The sequence below is a fragment of the Paramormyrops kingsleyae genome, chromosome 7 (genome assembly GCF_048594095.1).
Source record: "Paramormyrops kingsleyae isolate MSU_618 chromosome 7, PKINGS_0.4, whole genome shotgun sequence".
In the NCBI taxonomy this organism is placed as follows: Eukaryota; Metazoa; Chordata; class Actinopteri; order Osteoglossiformes; family Mormyridae; genus Paramormyrops; species Paramormyrops kingsleyae.
The window spans coordinates 22155409-22174722 of NC_132803.1; the positions used below are offsets into that span (position 1 = coordinate 22155409).

Here is a 19314-nt window from a genome sequence, read left to right on the forward strand (position 1 = left end):
AAGGATTCTCCAAAGAGACACGCTCACTGGAGAGCGTCCGTGTCACAGCCATACAGCAAGACAGGGAGCCCCAGGACTCTAAAGACTCAGACCTTCATCCTCTTGCAAAGATATCAGGAACGCCACACACCCCTTTCCAGCGACCTCATGACCCCCCTTGCTCTCCCAATCCATCTGCTAACTTCATAGGAAGAGTCTCAAGAGACATGAATGTCGCTACCGAAGTAAGTCTCTCGACAAGATCGACATTCTCCACGCAGACAGACACACTACTGATGGCTGTGCCTAAGAAGTCATTAAACCTTAGTCTTTATCCAGGACACCCGCAATCCCAGGCACTCAGACTCCTCACTCTGTCTCTCAAGAGCCCCGATCAGAGCCTCCATTGACTCCACTAAGATCACAGCATCATCGGCAAAGTCAAGATCAGTAAATCTTTCTTCAACAACGAATGCCTCACAGCTGCTGGACTTCACAACCCTGCCCTACACCCAGTCCATACAAGCAATGAACAGAGTAGGAGCAACAACACGCCCCCGGCGAACCCCAGAATCAACTGGGAAGAACACAAAGGTTTGCCCTCCACTCTGCACAGCACTCACTGTGCCAGTGTACAGGCTGGCCATGATGTTCAGCAACTTCGGGGGGATCCTGCAAAGTCTCAGGATGTCCCACATGGCAACTCAAACAACTGAGTCAAACGCTTTACGCAAAGAACCTCTGCTGATATTCGTGCTTGATGAGAATCCTCAATGCCAGGATATGGTTGATGGTAGACTTCTTAGGCGTAAAACCAGACTGTTCTGATCGCTGACAGGCGAGCAAGTGATCACGGATCCTGTTAAGGATGACCCTAGAAAAGGACCTTACCCGGCGCTGAGACCATGCAGTCTTATCCCCCTCTAGTTGCCGCAATCCAGGCGATTACCGTTCCCTTTCCAGATAGGGGCTACAGGTCCAATTTTCCAGTCAGTAGGGATGACATCTGACTCCCAAATGGAAGCAAAGATTGCCTGCATTGCCAGGAGGACAGCCTCACCACCAGCCTTGAGAAGTTCACCCTGGATACCAGAGATCCCTGCAACCTTCCCTACCCCCAGCTGATTCGCCACCCGTGCAATCTCAGTGAGATCGGGTGGTTCACAGCTTATTGGAGGATCAGCTTTGGGAACCATGGACCCAGAGATGTCCAACGTCCTAGCTGGAGGGCCAGCTTTAAACAGCTGCTCAAAGTAGCCGGCCGAGTGGGTCAGATGACACTGCAGTGTCATCCATAAGGAACGTTCCATCACCCACCCTGACTGCAAGTCTCCAAGGAACAGATTCAAATGTGCGTAATGCTTTGATTCTGTAAACAGGACGTGGGTCACTATACCACAGATGGTGTGTCACTTGCCCACAGATTCGTCTGAGAAACACCTCCTTATCTGCCCTCTGAACCCTCACAGCCATTCTCCTCAGTTCCCGATACAGACTGGAGTTGCCACTAAGTTGTGTTCTGCGACTCCTCTCAATAATATCCAGGGTTCCCTGTGAGATGAACCATCTCCTTCTGGTAACACTGGCAACAGCAGCACAACCCTCAGCAACCTTCAGGGTCTTATCATGGCAGGTGTTCCACATCATATTAGAGTCAGCAGTAGCACTCAAATCTGCAAGTACCTCACACAAACTGCGTGCAAACTTGAAGTTTGGCCAAGTCCAGCCTCATTCTCCTAGTAAGCGGTGGCCTACTGGTTCTAAGCTGAATCTTCAGAGTAGCAACAACAAGTCTGTGGTCAGAATTCATAAACTAAGCACTTCTGTAGACCCTGAAATTCTGTAGGGGCCTCCAGCGTCTGCCCATGAAGATGTGATCAATCTCCTTTGCCACACCACCAATATTGGAGTACCAAGTCCAACGATGTGGCTCAGGGTGTTGGAACCAGGATCCAGCGACCTGCAGCCCCTAACCTTTTGCAAAGTCAATGAACATGGAGCCATTTTCACCCCAGTCTCCAGACCGATGGGGACCGACACAATCCTCATAGGCAGCCCTGTCAGTGCCAGTGGTCACATTGAAGACACCCATGACCAGAGGAGTGTCACCTTGTGGGTACCCATCAACCACGGAGCGAAGTTAAGAGTAAAATGTCTCCCTCAACGGGACATCACTCACCCCGGTCGGAGCATACACTGAGACCACAGACAAGACACCCAAGGAGTGCCTTAGCCTGAGTCCCATAACACGGCATTGAAAGGAGTGACATCAGCCACCTTTAGGAGGAGCCGATCCGCTACAGCAACAGCTACGCCCTTAGTATGGCAGCCATCAGACCAATCAGACCAAAAGTAGGTATACCCACCTACAGTGATCTGGCCACTCTGCGTACATCAGAGAGTGCCACCACTGAAATGCGGAGTTTACGAAGCTCCACCGACAGCAGAGAAAGATGGTCATCTTGCAGGAGAGACAAGACGTTCCACGCACCTACCCAAATGGGCTGCCTCAAACTGGGATCCAGCAGGCAACGCCTCAGCACCACCCCAGGCCCGATCCCCAACAGGCCTGACCCTATTAGCTCTCCAACGGTATACAGTGTTTTGCTATTTGCATAGTGTCCAAGTCGCCTCACATCCTGTTGGACAGAACGTAACCTGGAAGTTAAGTTAGCCTGTAAATTCCTTTCTCTTCACTGATTGATCCTAATTTCTAACTCTTCATATCCCTTTTTTTTCAATAATTGCGTTATTTTTATTAGATACATGCCACATTTCAGTGTTCTTAGTATTTAGTGGAAATGCTAATAGGTAATATGGATTTTTATTAACATTACAGACTTTTTTTTACAGACTATGCATATAAATGGATGTTTCTTTTTTGGTTTCCGTTTTGCTTTTAGCAAGGTCCCATGAATTTATTTATATGTAAAATTTGCCTCCAGTATTAATGCAGGCTGAGAGGCAGCACACCACAAGTACCTTTCTCATCTATTTTCTTTACTGTTTTTATTACTGTGACACATTTTAGCATCGCCATTTAGTACAATGGAACATGACAAGGGAGACGACTGTTTTAGTCCATCAAGAATAGAGAGTTTAAGTGCCCAGTTTGACACTTTAGTTTTATTTCAGCTCATTTCGGCTCTTGCTGATACACTGAGCTGTCTGTGGATGATCAGATTTCCAAATAAGTGCAGTATTTTCTGTTTTTTTTTTTCCGGCACCATAACTGAGTGCATGGGGGTAACATTAAGTTATATAGGATGTCAGTCTTAAAATCACAGTGACATATCAAAGTAACATTAATGCCATGAAAAATCCCACATTTGTATCAAAATTCACTCAGTATAATGCTTTTCTAACCCTACTATTAAGGGTCTGGAGGTCAGTAATTTCTGTTCCCTTTTTACAAAAAAATTAGAATTCACCTTTAAGTAGGAAGAGGAAAGTTGTCGTTCAGGGAGTCTGTCTTTGGAAGCACAGGGCACAAGGGAAGGAATGGTAGACCTTTTCACTGAGCACACAAATGTCCCCACGATGTGATAAAAACTGTTATTTCTCCACATGAAACTCAATTTTATAAAAACCTGTGACTGCACTTAAAAAACTAAAAATGCCACAAGTCTTGTATTTTGTTTGTTTACCTTGGTTAATGTTAGGGCTGGGTAGGAGTTAAGGTTTTCATGGTTATGCCCATAGAAATGAATGGAGATTCCCCACAAAGATATAGATAGCTAATCTGCATTTGGGTGTCTGTGTTTGTGGGTATATGTTGCATATATGGAATTTTCATGGTTTGTAATTGTAATTTTAAATTTTTCTTGAATAAAAAATTTGGTAATATTATTATTAGAGACATCTGCATCTTAGGACTCAATGAATGTCATTTCTCCAAGACAATGTTACCATTATGTTACCAATTCACTGTTTATAAAAGGCACACAACAGAGACAAGTAATTACAGAGTATACTTGCATGATCAATATACTATGACTTTTGAATAGGGGAGGATTAGTATTTTAATTTCCTTATTTTTTTGTTACCTGATTCCCAAACCTTCTCTTTACCGTGAACAGGATATCATGTGAGTGACAGTATAGCTGTGATCCATAGCCCTCCCCCCCCCCTGCTGAGAGGAGTGTTTGAAGATGGAAGAGATTTGTCCTACTGTGCTCAATTAAGGTTCTAAAGACTTTTATCACATCTGGAGGAGATTTAGGAGAAAACTGGAGCATTTCAGAAGAAAGAGGATTTGGCTCAATAAGGCTTAGAGGTGAAAGAATTCAGTGTCTATGTTCTCTGCACAGCACCAGTATAGAGTAAATAAACATAGCAAGTTGATAGTGGAAAACAAGTTAAAGAAAGATTTTAAAACTGCTAAAGCAACACTTTATCACTTTATTTTGCTGAAATTTGCTGAAAGTGACTTATACCAATTTTTCATGGTCTCTGGAAGCCCACACTGACCAGTGTCAGCACTGGGGAAGGATGAAAAGGCCGACACACTGGCAGAGCGAGGCTGGTTTATGGAAAAGGCTCACCAGTGTCTGCTATGATTCCAGGCTGCAAGGCTTCTCCACTGAGATTATGCAGCGACAGCTTCTCTAACTGAAACAGCTAATGCAAATTCACCTAAAAATGATTAACATTTGGAACTATGCTATTGCGGAGATGGGTATTTCAGGCATGTTTTATTTCCTTACTCTGATGAATGAAGATCTTAACATCTTACTGATCATTTTCAGGCTGACACAGTAATGCCCATTATTGAGCCAAGGCTAAAAATCATTTGGATTTTGATCCTTCAATCTGACTGATTGTTTAAATTTCCCAGTTTATTTCTCCTTGTCAATGTAAAGTTGATGAAACAGTTATGTACATATGATCAGTCACATTAAATTAATTACCGGTAGAAGTCGGCATTAAATTATGAGAGCGCCTCGGATATATATTTTTTGGCAATTAGGTGTATTACTGATCTATATTAAACCACTCCGTACAATAAACTAAAATCTAACATTTAAAAAAATTGTAATTGTCAATTAAATTATAGATAGCATACTTCTTTGACTGCCCAGCAATTATATTGATCATTGTCATTGATAGCATAAAGTTTATTCTATCCAAAGCTGTGAACATTTCTGTGCGAGGTTCTCAGCTCAGCGTCTTACGCGTATTCCTTTATGTCTTTATGGAGCTTTAAATACATTGATGTAGCCTTGCAGCTAGTAAACTTGTAGGGTATAAATAATCAATGAGTATTGAGAATTTTACTATCACTATAGTACTGTATGTAGTATAGTTTTTAGCTGGTAGCTACAGAGATTTCACTGAATTTATCATGTGCTTACTAACCCATAGGTGTATATTTGCTGTTTTGAAGCTATTCTTGTCTGGATAATTGTTATTCTGGGCCAACAAGCAATCAGAACTGAAGATATACAGTAAATAAACGTATCTCCATCTGCCCTCTACTTACAGGTTAGGAGGAGTAAGTGAAACACAGATTTTTCTTGTTGCTCCAAGTGTTGGATTGTTAGATATAGTGCATAATGTGAATACAGTGACCTGGACATGGGACAGTATCTGCCTACAGACTAGAGACTGAAGAAATTGTCACCAGCCTCTTGTGGGTCAGACTCACTATTCCTATTTTGGCGTCCTTCAGTTGACATGTTATACATACAAATAGCCTTTGACTGAATATAGAATATTTAGCAGTCTCTCTCTGGAGGAACACAGCCTCACTTCCTGTTGTCCCTTTACAGCCATTTAATAGTCATAACGTGTTTGAATCTGATATATTCCGTTTCGTTCAGTTCGATGTTGCACCTTTGCTCAGTCATCCAGAACAGAGTAGCCAGCTGTGAATTATTTTTTTAATGTGAAATGTGTCTGGTCCGTGGTTCTGTCATGGCTGACTCTTTCCATGTGTAGCCAAATTATGTTTCTCGCTTTTTTGCATTGTTCAGTTAATTGGCTTTTAGACTGGATTGGATGATTCAGGGGTTCCTTAATTACTGGGCAGATTAGATTTGCGTTATAATTAGGTGGGTGACGGCTTCCTCGAGATGGGTTCCTATCATTTCTGATCCTCCAAGGGAATCCGACTCCCGTTTTGATGGCGTGGGATGTAGTTTGGCTGGCTCGTCAAGGCACTGTGACATGTGTGTGAAGTTTCTTTTCACAAACTTTAGCGAAGTTTAGAGAAGTACTAATGTGTCGAACCGCTGTTTAATGCAGTTTTGCCCTCGCTGGTTTTATGTTGCCAATCTGTCTGTTGTGTTTACTATCTTAAATCTGTCTTGGTTTGTTAATAGTGATTTGAGCCGCGGCCTTTGCCGCTCCATCTCTCTTTCACTGCTTGGGCGGTTGTGCTTCCGCTCGTCGACGTCAAGAGGCCAGGCAGTGCACAACAGCGGGTGGCCACTCTCAAGTTCACAGCCTCCATCCCCTGACAAAGCTGCTGTTGTTTTGCTGACATTTTTCTTTTCTTTTTCTTTCTTATTTGTTATGGTTAAGGGTGCAGGGGTTATCTTGGTTTTCATTTCTAATTGCTTATTGGGTTTGTTTTTTGTTTAGTTTAAAGATTTGTTTGCCCTGCCAGTGTTTTATTGTTTTGTAATTCTGTTTGTTTGGAGTATTGTTTCTTTTGCATGGTTAGAAATATTGGGTATTGAGTGCTATGTGATGGATTGTGAATTCGTTGCTGTATCCTGCATGCATGTTAATGCTGTTGTTTGTGGTTACTGAGTTGTGGTGATTAAAGTGTACACTAACCTCATAGGGTACAGTATTTGTTGCCAGATGTAATATTAGGTCATTCCCCTCCAAATTTTAATCTTATTGTGCTAGTTTATCCAAATTGTTAATTTGTATGTTTTGGGAATCATGTCTCTGGCCCTTAAAGTGTGTTAGAACCTGAGTGCCCTCCTTTTGTCACCAACCTGGTTGAATTGCTCATTTCCTCTGGGTAAAATTCCCAAGGCGGCGTAGTCAATGTTGTTGAAATAAACTCCAGACCGCTCCCTGCCACATGTGATAACATACTACTAAAATCACAGGCAGTATGTCAGGGCCGCCATTCCTTCTGGATGTATATCTGCATAGCAGAGCTTTGTCATTTGTTTGTCTTACATGACATTTTTTTATACTTATAAATACTTATAAAGCCATATCACCTTGGAAGAAATAATGAGGTATTCATGGAAACGACACAGATTTAAAGTAACTTCTAGATGGGATACAGGCTGTAGCTGGAAAGCATCCTGTGGCAGCCCTACTGCGGGCCACTGGCTTAGGGCTTTGTTGTCTGCTAACCATAGCGTTACATTCTATCGACAAACATTTCAAGCTCTATGAGATGATGACTGCATTGAAAACCACTGCATTAATGTCCTGGCATTTCTCACAGCAAGGCACACCATCCCTCCACGTACTTCTGCTTAAAGCTATCCAATATTCTGCAATAACCCAGTTTTTCACTATGAAATTTAATTCTTTGAACTTGTGCCCTAGACCTCAAATGAGAAATACGGGTGTCAATCTTCCAGCCATTCATCCATCCATCCATTTTCTGTACCCATTTGTCCATTTCAGGGTCGTGGGGGGTCCGGTCCAGAACCTATCTCAGAGGCTATAGATGCATGGGTGTCAATCTTGTCATAGCAATTCAATTTCAGTCATGATTTGTAGGTGATGTTCTGATTCCAGACTGACTTTGGGTTATGAAGGATGACTTTATTGAATTCAATGGACTGCAGCTCAGTTCTGAAATTTATTCACAGTAAAACACATACATCTATTCAGTTTCAATAGATGTTTATCCAAGCAAGAAACTGGGTTGGAGAATATACAGCTTCTCTTCTGCATCGAATCAATGTCATGGGCACGGCATAGCTGTGTACCCTATACCAGCCATTCTCAAGCCATGGGTTGGGACCCAAATTTGGTTGGCTGAAAGGGTTGTGAGACAGAGATGGAAAGCATGGTAAGCATTTTAAAACCAGCAGGCTCCTATGCTGATCCACGATCAGGTTTCCCAGCCACAATCCTAGAATTAACCTATAGAAACGGGCCTTGGGTCTTCAAATGCTTAGCGCAAAACTAGTGAACACTCAACCAATCCAAGAAGCCAAACCACACATGATTAATGTAAAATCCACTGGCACATCCAATCAGATTTGTGCAACAGGCATTGATTGGCGTAAATTGTAGAGTTCACTGTGCTTGATCATAGCGTTAATTTAAGCTTATACTTGATACAGGGTTGTGACTGAGCTGACATGGTAAAAATTGGCTCTTGGTGAAAAAAAATTGAGAACCACTGCCTTACACCGTAGCCTGACATACACCTCTCCAGAAATTAAGCTACACATCACGGCGACGCAGACCACAAGAATTGATTGGGCTACTTGCTTTTGACACTGACACATTAGTGATCAAGGTTCATGATCTGCACTGGATACAATTTGGGATGAATTCAAGATGTATCATTTCTAACGTCTTTGCATTGGTGAAATCAAATTTATTAATATAAAATTCTAATATTATATTTATAATACAGTAGGACTTTGGAACTCGATCACCTCTCAACTCGGACATCAAACAGGTCTGTTGAATTTGTTTTTACTTGTACCTTGACCATTCCTGCTAAAATTTTTATGGGTTGAGATGCGTTCAACCAATTCAGACCTCGATCTTTTTGCTCAAGAAAAATCTAGTCGCAGCTTGATCGAAAACTCAGAACACAACAAAACAAAACAGACCTGCTAACACTTGTATGGATCGAGACGCGTCTCTGATGAGCTGACACACAGGCAAATGGACCTACTAGAATGCTGATGCTTATGAATTGCTCTCAGTCTCGCGGTACCTCTCGTCTGAGTTCGATATATGAAAGTTGTGTACCTATGTGTTCGGTGTGATTTTTTTAATGCTTTATCTGTGGTACATTTAGTGATACAGTAATCATGGCCCCTACGAAAGTGAGCAGTGAAAGCAGCAAACCAAAGCGGAAAGTAGTGAGACTAACTGTAGAACTGTAGAAAAAAGGCAATTATAGCGAGACTTGAAGGTGGTGCACGTGTGTCCGCTCTTGCTCGGGAGTATGGGATTGTCATTTATTTCATGTTTAGTGCTTTTTTTTGTGTGCTTTTTCATGTGTGTATTAGTTTCACATTGATTGTTTATCATTAGTTAGGTATGTAGATAAGTTTAAATAGGTAAACGTTTGGGGATCTGCAATGGATTAAGTTCATTTATATTATTTCTTATGGGGGAATTCGATTTGGCCCTCGATCAAATCGCAACTCGACCAGCCTTCTGGAACAAATCAAGTTTGCGTATATAAACGAGATGCTTACTAGATTGCAGTACTAAAAATGTGTGACTAAAGAATGGCACTTTCTTAGGTTATTTATTATATGTTGTCTGCTTAAGAAGAACCAAAGAAATATAAATCAATTATATGTACCATATTGGACAGGATAGCATCATCTTGCGTAGCATATGGCGTAAAGTCTGTGTAGGCTTGATGCAGAAGTAGAAATAAGCCTTCAGTGTTTAGGATAGCACCAGGATTGCACACCTCCTCACGTTCACAGAGGCACACTAATAGCCGTTTAATGTCATTGTTTTACCTGAACCTGTCTTTAGACTAAAGCAGAGAAAGGAAAATGTATTCATGCAGAGGAAGGAACTATATTCAAACCTGCAGCACTTGACAGTGTCACTCGCTGAGCCATCATATCGCTATGGGAAAACTGACCACGGTTGATAGCTGATGAATAAGATTTCAGGGACTAAGTTCTCCGGGGAGAAATGTGAAGAGACATGGAGAAGGCTTCACCTTTAATGAGAAATGTTGTGTTTCAACACTATTTTTCTCTGAGGAAAGAGGTCAAATATCTGGTATTTTAGTTATTATTTTCAAAATAATGCATAAATATTCCATCAATTTTCTGAACTCACTTTCCCAGTCACTTTGACCCTGAAGCATAACCGTGGAAGAAAAGATGCATGATGGACAGGATGCCAGTTCAAAACAGGCCACACCCACAGCTACATGTCATATGGCACCAGTTCTTTGTCTCGTCTTTGGGCTATGGCAGGGAGTGAGAATACATGGAGGAAACCCACACGAGAGTGAAAAGGGGCTTAAACACAAAGAGCCATGGAAAGCAGTCAGAGTTATAACCCTGTGGGTAGGAGGCTAGAGCGCTAAGCGCTGATGCACATCGGCAGCCTGCATTCGTACTCTGAAAGAGACCTCTCTTTGCCTCCACTACTCTATTTATCAGGTGTTTGGAGAGATGATTTATTTGAGCTGGGGGTATAAAATTGCTTGAGCTATAAGGACAAATGCAAATCCTCTATTGATATGTTTTATCTTATTCTGCTTCATTTCCTTACCAACATTGAATTATTCTAACTACAGTTATAAATCAGTATGACATGGTTATCAATGGTCCTCCGAAATCATCAAGATGAATTATTGCTGCAAACCTTGGAACAATATTGACAGTTTGTCAACAGAAAATATGTATGTGTTCAATGCAGAACTAGACCTGGTTTTAAAGGAGAAGCTGAATGGCTTGTTTCCTGCTGCTCATTTTGTCTTGGTCCTCTATCTGCTTCTTACAACCTCTCATTGCCTCCAGATACTCATCCCAAGTAGCTGTTAGGTGCAGTAGCAGCTGTGAGGTGCAGTGGCCACTGTTAGGTGCAGTAGCAGCTGTTAGGTGCAGTGGCCACCATTAGGTGCAGTAGCAGCTGTTAGGTGCAGTGGCCGCTGTTAGGTGCAGTGGCCACTGTTAGGTGCAGTAGTCGCTGTTAGGTGCAGTAGCTACTGTTAGGTGCAGTAGCCACTATTAGGTGCAGTAGCAGCTGTTAGGTGCAGTGGCTATGTGGATCGTTCTCAGACTCTTACAGAAGTCATGGCAAGAGTAACAGGTAGAAAAATTGTTGTAACCTACAAACAAAATGAAAGTGGTTTGAGTGACCTGGTGTTGCTACTTTTGGACGAGGCTCTTAACCTAAATTACCCTGGTGATTTACTCTAGAATGACCAAACTCAGAAACAAGTGGAAGTACTAGGATGTACTCGTGAAACTTAATTTATATCTTCATTTTTTAATTCCTTTTATGCATATAAATTTGTGTTATGCTCAGTTTCATTGCCTCTGAGGTCTTTATATATAATAATTGTCATTGAAGATACACATTATATGGTCCCTGGAAACAACAACTAAAATCTTATGGACTCCTTTGAAATAACATATTGTGTGATTCTCAGGGTAAACATAACAGAATGTGTGACAGAGAAATGATGGGGAATGGCTTTTTTTTGGTGTATCGACCCTTTCTGGTCTTTGATAAAAGGGGTGTGAACACGAACAACAGGCTTATACTGTATGAACAGAGAGAAAACAAATAATGGCAGTTTTGGAGCAAAAGAAGGAAGCAAGATAAAGTCATGTGGGGCACTGGGACTGGGAGGGCAGGTTATGTGCGGCAGGGCTGCTTTGGGATCAGTTTGTCAGCCACTTGCAAAAAAGTCAGGCAAAAATGTTTAAGGAATCACAAAAGACTGGATTAAATCACAATACGTGGACTGAGTATAACATACCTGGTCACCTGACTTCCCATTCTGAGACAAACTCACCATCACTCCTTCTACTCTTTTGAGAAACACATACATTTGCATGTGTGTGTGTGTGTGTGTGTGTGTATGTGGATTATGTTTATATTACATTGTGGGGACCAAATGTCCCCCACAATGTGATAAAAACCTGTTATTTTATTATTATGGGAACCATTTTTCAGGTCCCCACAAAGATCTGTGAATGCAATCAAAAAACTAAAAAAGTCTCATATTTTGTTTGGTTACTTATGGTTAAGGTATTGTTGGATAGGAGTCAAGGGTGTCATGTTGGGATTAGACTTTTCTCCATTTCCCCATAGAAATGAATGGAGAGTTCCCACAAAGATATAATTACAAACCTGTGTGTGGGGGGGGGGGTTTGCATAGATCATATTTGAGGACCAAATTCTCCCCAAAGTGTAGTAAAACCTGAAATTTCCCTACTTTTGGGGACATCTTTTAAGGTCCCCATTTGGATAACCTCAGTTTCATAAAAATATGTGAATGCAAAGTAAAAAAAATGTCTTGTATTTGGGTTGGTTACTTAGGTTGGTTAAGGTTAGGGATGGGTAGGGGTTAAGGGTGTCGTGATTGGGATTAGGGTTTTTCCCATAGAAATGAATGGACGGTCCCCATTTTGATAGGAAGACCAACTTGTGTGTGTGTGTGTGTGTGTGTCTGTGTGTGATGAGCCAAAACATTATGAGCAGAAGGGCTTCTCTGGCACAAATGGCAGATGATTTTGATGATGAACAAAGGAGTAATATGTCCCAATGCAGTTGGTGAACCTCTGCTGTGCATGTGGCTTCATAGCTGTGGATCAGACTTGTCGGTCCAAAACATCCCACAGATGCTCAACACATACTGTAACTGGCAATACTGTACATTTGATGCAACAGAAAATGTAACTCCTCAGACCAGCCCGCCCTCTGCCATTGGTCCGAGGTCCAGTTCCAACGCTCATGTGCCCGTTTTAGGCACTGAAGGGGTCAGCGTGGGCTCTCTGACTTGCCTATTTTATTCACATCAGTGTACATATAGGCACTGAAGGGGTCAGCGTGGGCTCTCTGACTTGCCTATTTTATTCACATCAGTGTACATATAGGCACTGAAGGGGTCAGCGTGGGCTCTCTGACTTGCCTATTTTATTCACATCAGTGTACATATAGGCACAGAAGGGGTCAGCGTGGGCTCTCTGACTTCCCTATTTTATTCACATCAGTGTACATACAGGCACTGAAGGGGTCAGCGTGGACTCTCTGAGTTGCCTATTTTATTCACATCAGTGTACATATAGGCACTGAAGGGGTCAGCGTGGGCTCTCTGACGTACCCATTTTATTCACATCAGTGTACATATAAGGACTGAAGGGGTCAGCGTGGGCTCTCTGACTTGCCTATTTTATTCACATCAGTGTACATATAGGCACTGAAGGGGTCAGCATGGACTCTCTGAGTTGCCTATTTTATTCACATCAGTGTACATATAGGCACTGAAGGGGTCAGCATGGACTCTCTGAGTTGCCTATTTTATTCACATCAGTGTACATATAGGCACTGAAGGGGTCAGCGTGGGCTCTCTGACGTACCCATTTTATTCACATCAGTGTACATATAGGGACTGAAGGGGTCAGCGTGGGCTCTCTGACGTACCCATTTTATTCACATCAGTGTACATATAGGCACAGAAGGGGTCAGCGTGGGCTCTCTGACTTGCCTATTTTATTCACATCAGTGTACAAATAGGCACAGAAGGGGTCAGCATGGACTCTCTGACTTGCCTATTTTATTCACATCAGTGTACATACAGGCACTGAAGGGGTCAGCGTGGGCTCTCTGACTTGCCTATTTTATTCACATCAGTGTACATATAGGCACTGAAGGGGTCAGCGTGGGCTCTCTGACTTGCCTATTTTATTCACATCAGTGTACAAATAGGCACAGAAGGGGTCAGCATGGACTCTCTGACTTGCCTATTTTATTCACATCAGTGTACATATAGGCACTGAAGGGGTCAGCGTGGGCTCTCTGACTTGCCTATTTTATTCACATCAGTGTACAAATAGGCACAGAAGGGGTCAGCATGGACTCTCTGACTTGCCTATTTTATTCACATCAGTGTACATACAGGCACTGAAGGGGTCAGCATGGACTCTCTGAGTTGCCTATTTTATTCACATCAGTGTACATATAGGCACTGAAGGGGTCAGCGTGGGCTCTCTGATGTACCCATTTTATTCACATCAGTGTACATATAGGGACTGAAGGGGTCAGCGTGGGCTCTCTGACGTACCCATTTTATTCACATCAGTGTACATATAGGCACAGAAGGGGTCAGCGTGGGCTCTCTGACTTGCCTATTTTATTCACATCAGTGTACAAATAGGCACAGAAGGGGTCAGCATGGACTCTCTGACTTGCCTATTTTATTCACATCAGTGTACATACAGGCACTGAAGGGGTCAGCGTGGGCTCTCTGACTTGCCTATTTTATTCACATCAGTGTACAAATAGGCACAGAAGGGGTCAGCATGGACTCTCTGACTTGCCTATTTTATTCACATCAGTGTACATATAGGCACTGAAGGGGTCAGCGTGGGCTCTCTGACTTGCCTATTTTATTCACATCAGTGTACAAATAGGCACAGAAGGGGTCAGCGTGGACTCTCTGACTTGCCTATTTTATTCACATCAGTGTACATACAGGCACTGAAGGGGTCAGCGTGGGCTCTCTGACTTGCCTATTTTATTCACATCAGTGTACATATAGGCACTGAAGGGGTCAACATGGGCCCTCTGACTTGCCTATTTTATTCACATCAGTGTACATATAGGCACTGAAGGGGTCAGCATGGGCCCTCTGACTAACCTATTTTATTCACATCAGTGTACATATAAAATAGTAGTTGCCCAAGTAGAGATTATTGCGAGTAAACTTTTTACTTCTCAAATACTCTTTATGCTAAGACAATACTTACAGTAATATACTATTGATAATAAACCTTATTCGCTAAATAATTGATAGGAGAAAGGGTAGCTCTTTGACATTACCAGTTTAGAGCCCATTTTATTTTATTTTTTTATTATTAATTATTAGTATAAATAGCAGTGTAATAATATTAAAGGAATTATTCCAATCCTGACTAAAGTATGTCTTTTATTATTTTGTTGTAGGTAATCCTTTTTCAGAGGCTGCATTTGGCCTTTTTTGTAGTGTGACTGTAAACATATTGCTGTTAAAGTTTTAAGCAATCCATTCAGCCAAATTGGTACCACAGCATTTTTTAATTGGTTTTCTCCCATGCTCAATATGCAAAACAATGGATCATTCATTAGGAAATCTAAAACAGGTCTGTATGTGATGTCAAGATTGGTTTGGAACATTCAAACTAATGATCCAGTTAATTAGCAGGCACATGATTATGCGTACTGCTCAAGTACTGAGAGCTAATTTGACCCCAAGCATAGTTATTTGACAGTCAATTTTAAAAAGACCAGAGCCACAGGCTCTTGTCCAGTGCTGGCTGGAAAGGAGACAGCACCGGGCAGATGTCACAGACCCGTTCTCAGCAAGACATAAGTGATGACCCAGCAGCCTCACAGAAAGCGCGCCCCTTTAAAAATCTTTCAGTTTTATGTCCATCGGCAATAACTGACCCCTCTGGGACTAGACAAGCCAAGCAAGAGTGAAGGGGGCTGGGGAAGGAGCTGGTCAATGCCACTGATTGACAGAGACCTCTGGTGTTCTGCTGTCAGGCCTCATGCACCCCTTGCTGTTCTGCTCCAAGCTTTATGATTTCTGTCAGAGTCGGGGGGGGGGGGGCGGTTTCTGGCAAGTTTGGTGTCAGCTTCTCCATCTGAGCAAACATATGCCCATTTACCTCCGTCTTTATTGTCTGCAATACAACACCAGCAACCCCTGAATAGGAACCACACCGCTGAAGCTGACTCAAGGAATAAATTCTAATTTTTTTCATAGAGAAATATTTAATGACTCAGTGAGCCAAAGACTTTGGCTGCAAGGGTCAATAGGCAATTAAAGTTGAGAAGATTGATCGATGTTCCTTCAAGCTGCACTGTGCTCTCCTAGCATTCTCCCTCGGTGCGTGTTATTCTGTTAAAAGTTTGTGTGATCGATGATTCGGCAGCTCATTGAAGGGCTGTGGTTGTGGTACTGTAGTTCAAGTTGTGGTCCTAAAATAGCCATAGTCCTCAAAAGTGTGGTATGAATAAAAGGATATTATAATATCTTGGGAAATTCTTAAGCAAGTAATGTGAGACTAGTGTGTACAGAATGCATCAGCCTGCATAACAGATCCATAAATATACAGTAAATCCTGGAAACCTTATAACAGTTTAAAACACTAGTGGATAACCACGAGGGTTATTTAATTCTTGATTAAGTTCAAATCGCCACAATGCTAACCTTAAGCATTACATAATTTGAATAAACTCCCTCTTAAGTTTGCTGATGTTGTTTCCAGTGCTTCAGAAATTGTGAATTGTTATCTTACTTATATTTAGATTATTTTGGTTATACTTACACTAGGTGCTCTCAGATTATGCCACATTTCAGAAGGTCACATAATATTGTCTTAAATCCAAAATGACTTACTCATTCACACAGATGGATATACACTATATGGACAAAAGTATTGGGACACACCTCTCAATCACTTAATTCAGGTGTTTCATTCTGACCCATTGCCACAGGTGTATAAAATCAAGCACATAGCCATGCAGTCACGGTTTACAAACATTTGTGAAAGAATGGGTCGTTCTGAAGAGCTCAGTACATTCAAACATGGTAGTCATAGATGCCATATCTAAGGGGGGATATGATTCAGGTCTATAAGATTCTAACGGGTCTGGATGCTGTTCAGCCAAATGACTATTTCAATATGAGTCTAAATACTAGAACTCGTGGCCATAAGTGGAAATTAGCGGGAGAACATTTTAAAACAAATTTGAGGAAGCACTTCTTTAAACAGCGTGTAGTTAGAGTATGGAATAGTCTTCCTGCTAGTGTAGTGGAAGCTAAAACCATGGGTTCCTTTAAATCAGAGCTAGATAAGATTTTAACAACTCTGAGCTATTAGCTAAGTTCTCCCCAAACGAGCTTGATGGGCCGAATGGCCTCCTCTTGTTTGTAAATTTCTTATGTTCTTATGTTCTTATTTGCAATAAGTCAGTTCATGAAATATCTTCCTTGCTAGATAATCCATACTGTAAAAAGCTGTATTGCAAAAAGTAACAGAGATGCCAAATGGAGAGGCGCAAACTGTGTAAAAGTCACCAAATCTCTGCTGACTCAATAACTACAGAGTTCCAGGCTAGCTTCCTCTGGCATTAACCCCAGCATAGAAACTGTACACTGGGAGCTTCATGGCCAAACAGCCTCAAGCCTCACATCACCAAGAGCAATGCCAAGTGTCAGATGCAGTGGTGTAAAGCACATCGCCACTGGACTCTGGAGCAGTGAAAACACGTTCTGTGGAGTGATGAATCATGCTTCTCTGTCTGGTAGTCTGATGGATGAGTCTGGATTTGGCAGATGCCGGGAGAATGTTACCTCCCTGCTTGCATTGTGCCAGATACTGTATAAAGTTCGGTGGAGGAGGGATAATGGTATGGGGTTGTTTTTCAGGGGTTGGGCTAGGCCTCGTAGTTTTAGTGAAGGGAATTTTTAATGTTTCAGCATACCAAGACATTTAGACAATATTATGCTTCCAACTTTGTGGGAACAGTTTGGGGAAGGCCCTTTTCTGTTCTAGCATGACTGTGCTCCAGTGCACAAAGCAAGGTGCATAAAGACATGGTTTGTTGTGGAAGAACTTGACTGGCCTGCACAGCGCCCTGGTCTCAACCCCATCAAACATCTTTGGGATGAGCTACAACAGAGATTGCAAGCCAGGCCTTCACATCCCACACTAGTGCCTGGCCTCAGAAATGCTCTTCTGGATGAATGGGCAAAAATTCCCAATTAATGGGACGTCATAAAAGTTCCTGTGGATGTAATGGCCAGGTGTCCCAATACTAAATAAGAAAGTGTATTATTTAAAATGACCATACCAGTACTTGAAGTGGCAATTATCTGGGTATAACAAGGAAACAATATAATACCCACTATTTGTGATTTATTTTTTTATTCACAGAATTGTGAAAACAATATTTACCCAAGAGTGTTTAACAGTAGTTTTGGTAATATAGCCATAGTTTATTCAAAACACACGTATTACATTACTGAATATACAGTAACCATCATTTAATGTCAGGGTCAGCGCCTGTCTGACCCTACCCTTCCTGTCTCTACCCTGTTTGGCCAGCAGGTGTCACTGGCCATTCCATCTTTTCACTCCCTATCTAACCCCTATGTGTTCCCCTACTCCTTGGACTGCCACATGGCTCAGGGGGTTGAGTGTGTGGCACAGAGGCTATCATCCTACAGGCATGGGTTCAAAGCCATTCTCACCTGTTTTGTTTGTTGATTTTTTCCCCCTAGTGTTTGTAGTTATTTTGCTTCTCTGTGGTTTGCCCTGTTTGTGTCCTGTGTGATTTTCATTTTTGTCTAGCGTGTTCAGCCTTCCCAGTTATGCCTCCTAAGGTTTAAGGTTCCTTAGTTTCATGCTCGTTTAAGTGCATCTGCCCCACCGGTTCCTTGTTGTCCCAAGTCCTTTTTGATTGGTTAATGATTTATTAGTGGCACCCGTTCCTTGTTTGCCCCGGTGTTCCTGTGTATGTAAGTGCTTGCCTTTGCTTTGCTCCTGAGTCTGCCATTGTGAGAAGTTACTCTGTGTGCTTCTGTGTTCATGTTCTCTGCTTGGTTTTCCAGTCCTGCTCCTTATCTAGTCCAATTACTTTGTTGTGTTAATTAGTGGTTTCTTTAGCTTAATCTTATTTTCCCCAGTTTGTTTTTGACTCCTCGTATTGTGAAATGTATATCTCAGAACTTTTAACAGTATTTTTTGTTTGAATTATTTATGCTTGTGTACCCAACGTTATGCAGTTGAGGGTTATCAGTTCTTACAAGGGCTCTATTACGCATGGCACATCGGCATATAATTTTTGAATTTGAAAATTTTTTTGTCCTGTGGACCTGTTTCTGTGCCCCCGCTTGAATTTAAGGTGTTTTAAGCACTGGAGCCTGGTCAGTGAAAGAATCACGGAAAACAAGAACGTGTTTCTTTTTTCAATGACTGTGTTAATACAGCAAGCACGCACTGTTACTGCCATCTAACACGGGCACCAAGCAGTAACGGTCAGGATAAAAACAAAAGCGAAAAGCGGCCTGCTTGTGCTGAGCATTTGGGAGGGATAGGTAGTGAGAGTAATTAATCTAAATGAATTCTGGCTTGTTTTATTGAGGGAGGAGGGGATTTTTATGACTACAGGTTTGTAAGGTAAGATATGGAATAAATGAGGTTTGTCTGCCTCTACAGTGATCCATCCAGTTTTACTTTTAATAGTTCTGGTTCATTTTGTTTCAGTCCATTTGCAGAATAATCCTGGGTCAGCCTGTTTGTAATTTTTGAGTAACTTTAACTTTCTATCAGGACAACTTTGTTAGTCTCACAGAATACCAAGCGATGGGACTGGGTAATTCACACAGCTAATTTAAATGGACGGCACCTTCTATATTTTGCAGTATTTTCAGCAGCCATTGGCCGACGGCACACTGATTAATCTCCT

At 41.9% G+C, this 19314-nt stretch overlaps 1 protein-coding gene across 3 annotated transcripts in view; it reads left to right on the forward strand.

Moving 5' to 3' along the window:
• Positions 1-19314, forward strand: part of fibcd1b (fibrinogen C domain containing 1b) — a 126274-nt gene that overhangs the window by 68190 nt on the left and 38770 nt on the right. The window lies entirely within an intron of this gene.